At 35.0% G+C, this 6,956-nt stretch overlaps 1 pseudogene; it reads right to left on the bottom strand.

The window, feature by feature from the left end:
• Nucleotides 1-3,235: 3,235 nt before the first annotated feature.
• Nucleotides 3,236-3,553, bottom strand: LOC112065015 (TP53-regulated inhibitor of apoptosis 1-like; annotated as a pseudogene).
• Between the last annotated feature and the right edge of the window lie 3,403 nt (nt 3,554-6,956).

Genomic DNA, 6,956 nt, shown 5'->3' with positions numbered 1-6,956 from the left:
TGTTTAATGTTATTTTCACAGGTTTATTTTAATGTTATATTCAATAATGTTTTTTTCATATTATGATGTAAGTTTTCATTTGTATATTTATACAAATGAATATAATATACAACTTTTCTTTTCTAGTATCAATACATGCTTGTAGAGTCAAAAGTTTTTCTTTTACCTCAGTTTTAGCTGCATAATACAAGTTTTCATATGCCACATTTTTCTGTATACCATTGAAAATATTTTGTAATTTACATTGTAATTTATTCAATGACCCATGGATTATTTTAGAAGTATATTGGTTAAGATGCAAACATTTGAGATTTTTGCCTTATTTTTGTAAGTATGCTATATTATATTTTACTAGTAAACATACTCTATTATTTTAATACTTTGAAACATTAAGATCAAGTTTGTTAATTATATAGTTCAAATCTTCTCTGTGTGTGCTGACTTTTGTCTGCTTTTCCTATCAGTTATTTAGAGAAAGTTTTAAATCTCTCAACTTGACTGTAGTTATATCACATTTTACTCTATATATTGAGACTGTGTTATTAGGTACAGGTAGAATTATAATTGTTACAATTTGTATTTCTTATTATTTCTAATAATGTTTTTTGCCTTAATGCCTACTTTGCCTGAGGTTAATAGAATAACACTTGGTAAATTTTGGTTAATATTTGATAATATCTTTTTTAACTCCTTTATTTTTAACTTCTCTACAGATTTATGTTTATGGTGTGACCCATAATTGAATGTGCATTTGTATTTTTATCAAATCTGAAATATGTAGTCTGTTTACAGATAATTTATCACTGATATTTTTAAGTTTAAACATATCTTCCTATTTGTTTTTTGTTTGCCCAATCTGTTCCTCTTTTTTCCTCTTTTGTTGTCTTCTTTTTATTAATCATTTTTTAAATTATTATTCCATTTTCCCACCTATTAGCTTATTAGTTATAAATTATTTTTCTCTTCTTTTAAGTGTTACAGCATAAATCCTGGAATTATTAGCACCTACTCTATACTAGCACTTTGTCCATCTCTCAGAAAAATGTGAGGAATTAGGGACAATTAAATTCTATTTTCCTCATTCAGCCCTTTTTGTTATTATTGTCGAGTGGTTTAATTATACATATATTTTAAACCCCACATTATATTACCAGTATTGCTAATATCATCAATATTCACTTCTATTTACCTACTTTCCAGGGATTAATTTTTCCTATTTACATTTCTGTAAGATAATTTCCTTCTTGCATTTCTGTTTAGGATCATTTTCCTTCTACTCAAAGGATACCTTTTAGTATATCATTTAGCTCCTGTCTGATGCCAGTGAATCTTCTCACTATTTATTTGAAAATGTCTCTATTTTATGTTTACTTTCCCTTGGTATATTGGATATTTTCCCTTGGTATATAATTTTAGATTGTAAGCTTTATTCTTCATTGTTTTTCAGTATCATTTTCTTTTCTTATGGCTTTCATAATTTCCCTTCTTTTTTTTTTTTTTTTTTTTTGCATATAGTGCTGGCTTTATTTGTTTCTGGAATTAAAACTTTCCTGTAGCCATAAGAATTAAGAGAAACAACAGCAATACTTACAAAATCACCCTTAAAGAGCAATAAGATTTCCTCTTCAAAATGTAAAGCCCTTGAAATAGCTGAGATAGTTGGAATCATTTTATGGGCAGGATAAAGTCAAAATAGCATGAGGAACAATCAGAAAAAATTATTCCCTCAGTAGCAATTACAATAAAATTTGTTTTATTCTCAAAGCTCAACCAGACAGTTTTGTGGTAAGATTCAAAACGGTGCAAGGTTTTGACCAGCTTGTGGCCAGGCTTATTTCAGGACAGATATAATTAACTCCAGCTTGCTGCCTGGCCTCCCTCAGCTGGGTTCCAAATAACTTTTGTATCATGGACCTTAACCTGTCAAAATATAAATGCAAAATGTATTGCAATGACAGTAAGGACTGGTCATGTTAAATATGAAGTTACTAATTGGTAAAGCGGAGAAGAGGTAATAGAATCTAGGCCTTCTGTAAATCAAGTTTCATACTATATGGACACATAAAAAATTGAACCACATTACTCAAGATATGCAATTGTGGAAACTGCATGACATTCTAAAGTGTATAAGGGCCCACCTGACCCTGACATTTTTGGGGTGCCATTATATAAACAATTTAAGAAGGTATTTGTGTAGCTTACTGTAGAAATTTTAGAAATCAGTGAGGTTTCCATTTGCTATACCATACTACCTAGCTTAGATAAATCTTCATTTTTAAATTATAAAACATATAAAACTCCCCCCCAGTGTATATATGGGATATATGGGGTTACAGGGCGATAGTTGTTCCATAAAGTGCACTGAGTTCCAAGAGCATATAATGGAAACTAAATGTTACAATTTTTTCCGTCTTCATGACTACAGGCAGGGTGGGTAAACAAGGCAAATGAAGTGAACTCTTCCTACCCACTCCCCCTTAACCAGATGCAGCATTGTGGCACTTCTATGATATACAGGTTGACTTAATTCATTGACTTAAGTTGAAAGCTAGCAACAGCAAATCTTTTAAATTTAGGATCTTCTTCCATAGCTACTCCAAGGATCTTAATTCCTAAACTACACCATGAGTTCTGAAATGGTGTTCACTGCAGTGTTCTTGAAGCTTTCACATCTTAATATGAGATCTGACACCTCTAGTTAAGGTAGGGAACGGTTAAAAGCTGTCTTCCTCTTAGCTAACCCAGTCCATCAGCAATCTTAACAATTAAGTTACTATATAAAAATGAAACTGTGCTCTCAAGCACTGATCGAAACTGTTGTGCTGAGAACGCTTTCCAGAGCATTAGCTCCCTGAGAGAAAACAGAGATCCTAACCAGTTGCTTCCATGAATAATAACCCCAGTACGGTGTACATAATGTCCTTCAAAGCATAACTCAGGCAACCCTGGTCATCCTGACAAGCTTATCAGCTTTTACACACAAGATATATTTAAAACTGATCCCAGACCAACTATTGCAACCATAATCCCAAATAATCCCATTATTTATCACACTAAGTTCCTGCTGAGATGCCAAAACCAGAAATCTCAAACAAAGAGTGATGGTTCATCATCTTTTACAAGTGAGACAAAAATATCAAGAAGGAAGAAAGGTAACCCCTCCCACACCCCCACCCACTCAAATGCATCAAATCAATGTTATCTTCACAGCTTTAATTGACACGATCCAGAGTTCTCAATTTCCTGATTTGAGGAGTCCATTTTCAAGGTGACTGTCAAGATCAAAAGAGCTTTCAGGCTTTTCTTTGCCATGGCCCATGAACTCCAGTCCTTCAATAGGAATCTCCTTCTCCTTTATTGCTTTCTGAACACACTGCTGGTAGCGCTTGAAGAGGTAGGTGCTGGGTCCCCAGAGCCATCCCCCTTGAGGAACCTGTGCAAACAAGTGATTGAAGAACTAGTCATACTCATGCTTCATGTCGGTGCAAGCCTCCCCTACGCTGTTCGTGGCATCTGTGTCTGTGGCGCTGGTGGCGGCTCTCAGGTGTCCCATAATTTCCTTTGAAGAGTTATCTTATCAGTCTTTTACTTCCTTGAAAGAAACATGTCCGTTTTTCTGGATGCTTTTAAAATTTTCTTTCTGCTTTTGTTTTCTTTTTAGTATTTTTTCCCTGATGTGTCTAAGGATGGTTTTATATAGAACTTTTTGAATCTGTGGATTAATTCCTTTTGTCAGTTTGGAAAAATACTTTTGTTTTCTTTTGTTTTTTTCTGTGTGTTTTTTCACCTGTTGGGCTATTTTTTCTTTGTTTGTTTTCATCTTCACCATTTTATCTTATTCTTGGCCTAACTGGTAATTTTTGATTGAATGCTTGGCCTTGTATATAAAAATTATTGCATCTCTGTATTTTTTCTTCCTCTGAAGGGTATTTTATTTTCTTTTACCTCACAGAAAAAAAGGTTGATCATCTCAATTCTATAACGGATTGTGATAATTTGAGACTCAGTTTCAGTCTTTGTGAGAACTAGTCTAGTTTCAGTTTCCACTTACTCCTATCCAATTCATATGAGTAATCTTTTTCTTTAGCTCTCTTTTTTCATCAGCTGCCAGGAAGTTAACGTTACTTTTAATGCTCCACTACAATAACTCTATTGACCTTGCTTTATATTTTCATTTCTTGTTCCCATAAAAATATTTCTTTTATTTGTAACTTACTTGTCTTATTGTATCTATATTATTGTAAAGATTCTCAAATACTTTTTATAATCCATTCACTCATGATTTATTATCACCTGTCTACACTGCTTAGGGCACAAATTGGGCTCTAAGTAAGCCTATGGTTATGAATTCCACATTTACTGACAAAGGGGCTTGCAGTATAATAACAGGAAAATAACAGACAACTAGGTGACTGGTATAGTAGAGAGCAGAAATAGTATGCAAAGGTGTATGAGCCACGTACTGCAGGAATGCAGACAGAAGAATAATATAGTTTTCCTAAAATGATGAGGGAGAACATGAGGGTGACATTTGAGTGCACACTTGAAGAGGGACTAGAATTAACAGGGGAGGGTCATTACTTCAGGCTAAGTAATAAATAAAAATGTAAGAAGAGAAAAATGGGATAAAGGATGGGATGAATAACATGAGGGATATTGCTATGGGAGTGAGCCATGGATGGGTAAGACTGATTCAGAAACTATTTTCTGAGATTCTTAAGCCAGAGATTCTGTTGCTAGAACTAGGACCAGTTGTTATTCTTTGGTGATCTTAAGATTTCTGCTGATTCTTTAATTATCTCCCAAGAGATGTGTTTACCAAGTAAAAAAACAAGAAAGAGTTGCTGCCTCCAGGGCTAAGAGTAACCAAGGAAATAGAAACACACCTGCCTTTTTGGTCACCAATACTAATATTTTGTTTTCTCGGGTCTTGAATGGTAAGCTAAAGACTTGGGTTGGAACGGAATGCAGGCGCTCTAGGGTGATGATTCAGGCCGACTGTTAGACTTGCAAAACTGAATGTGGGTGGTTTTGTTGTGTAATCTTTTGCCTTAGTCTTTCTGCTTTTGATGAAGTGCTTTGACTGTCTCTTTATGTGTGTGCCTGTAAGAAGTAGGACATGCATGGAGTTTCTTAATGGAACCTCATCAAATTTAAAGTCAGGATGGAAAAATTGGTTTGCCTTAGGTTAAAAAAGTCCTCTTTAGTTATAGAAGAAAAGTTTTTAAAAAAGAGAGAAAGGAAGGAAGGAAAGAAAGAAAGAAAAAAAAGAAAGAAAGAAAGAGAAATACTAATCATTAAATCCAGGCTAAGCAGTCGGTATTATTTTATTTTGGGAATTTAAAGTCCAGAAAATTAAAAAAATGTGATCAAATTTGGTTCCCATTTCAAGTGAATTTCAGATCTGGAATTTAACTTACAGAATTAGTGTTCACATGTAGTGTTGGAGAGGAAATTTGATATAAAAGGTCAAAAAATTTAATTATATAGTAATTAAATCACAGATTGAATATTTTGTTTGTCATTTTGAAAAGCAAGAAAAGCTAAACATTTCCCAAGCAGAATGCCATCACCTCAACTGTTTCTCAATATTTCAGTCAACATTCTTTCAACAAACATTTACTGAGCATCTACTATATGTCAGTTTCTCTACTAGCCTCCAGAGATAGTGATGAACAAAATGCAGACACAATTATTGATCATTCGGAGATTAGAGTCTAGTGAGGATCACCCAACAGTTGTCAAATAATCACACATATGAAAGAATAATTCCAAACATGAGAAAAATGCCCTGAAAAAAAGAAGCAAAATTCTATGAGAGCCAATCATAAAGGGATTGTAGATGAATACCTGTGCTCTTGGTGGGCTTTAGGAGTAGATGGCATACCAGGAACTAGTAGCATGAGCTGTTTGGTGCCATGGACAGAGCAAGAGTCAGAGTCAGATTCTTGTTCTTAAGACAGTTAGGGCTTTTCCATCATGTCCTGCACGGCCAGAGGTTCCTAAGTGGTTCCTGAAATTAGGTTTGTCTTTTTCCTACCTGGACTAGCAATTCCACTAGTCCTTTGATTTCCTCCAGTCCATTTCCACAGTGCTGTCAGAAATATCTAAAACTCAGCTTCTAAAGTGCCTCACTCTTCTCAGCAGCTTCTGAAGTTTCTCCTTTACATGGTTGCAATTCTCTGCTCCATGTTCATATAAAATTCAAAGTCCTAGCAGACAGGGTCCTCCATGATCTTCCCAGTCCTCAACCAGCCTTGCCTGATTTGTCTTTCATCACTCTCCTCCACACCCCTTGCACCCCAAGGTCCAGCCTCAGTTAATATTTTGTAACAGAGTCATTCGCTTTCCTGAAATAGGTATGTGCAATTTCCTTTTTCTGGGAAGTATTCCCTCCCTTTTCTGCCTGGGAAGTCCCCACTAATTCTATAGTATTCAGATCAAATGTGACTTCCTCACTGAAGCTCTCTCCTATGCCCTAAGGCAGAGTTAGTTGTTTCCTTCTTGGTGCGTCCTCAACACTTTGTACTAGTTATGCCTCTCATCACATCATACTCTATTGGTCTTTGTGTTATTTCATAAATTCGATTGTGAACTTTCTGAGGGTGCTAAGTCTAAAGCACTTCTGTAATCATACTTTGGCTCCTTCTAGGTGGGTCCCTACTATCGTGTTTTGCATACATTAATATATGATTGTGAAAGGACAGAAAATGTCTAGGGGTCTTGGCTGTCTGTTGCCTTTTTTTTTTCTGTAAACTAAATGATGGCTCTTGGTGTATTCCTAAAGCCTACTGGTATGAATGAAATCAAGAGCTCAGGTGGTTTTCAAAAGCAAAACTTTGAGGAGCAGAGAGCCCCTAGCCTTTATGGCAACTGTGTAAATTATAAAATGTTGTCCTTTACCCAAGACCCTTTACTTCTTTCTGTTGGGAAATTGTCATCATATGCTGGTTTTG

This window comes from Physeter macrocephalus, chromosome 1, assembly GCF_002837175.3.
Source record: "Physeter macrocephalus isolate SW-GA chromosome 1, ASM283717v5, whole genome shotgun sequence".
NCBI classification, from domain to species: domain Eukaryota; kingdom Metazoa; phylum Chordata; class Mammalia; order Artiodactyla; family Physeteridae; genus Physeter; species Physeter macrocephalus.
Note: the sequence above shows the minus strand (reverse complement) of the source record. Positions and strands in the feature narration are given on the sequence as shown.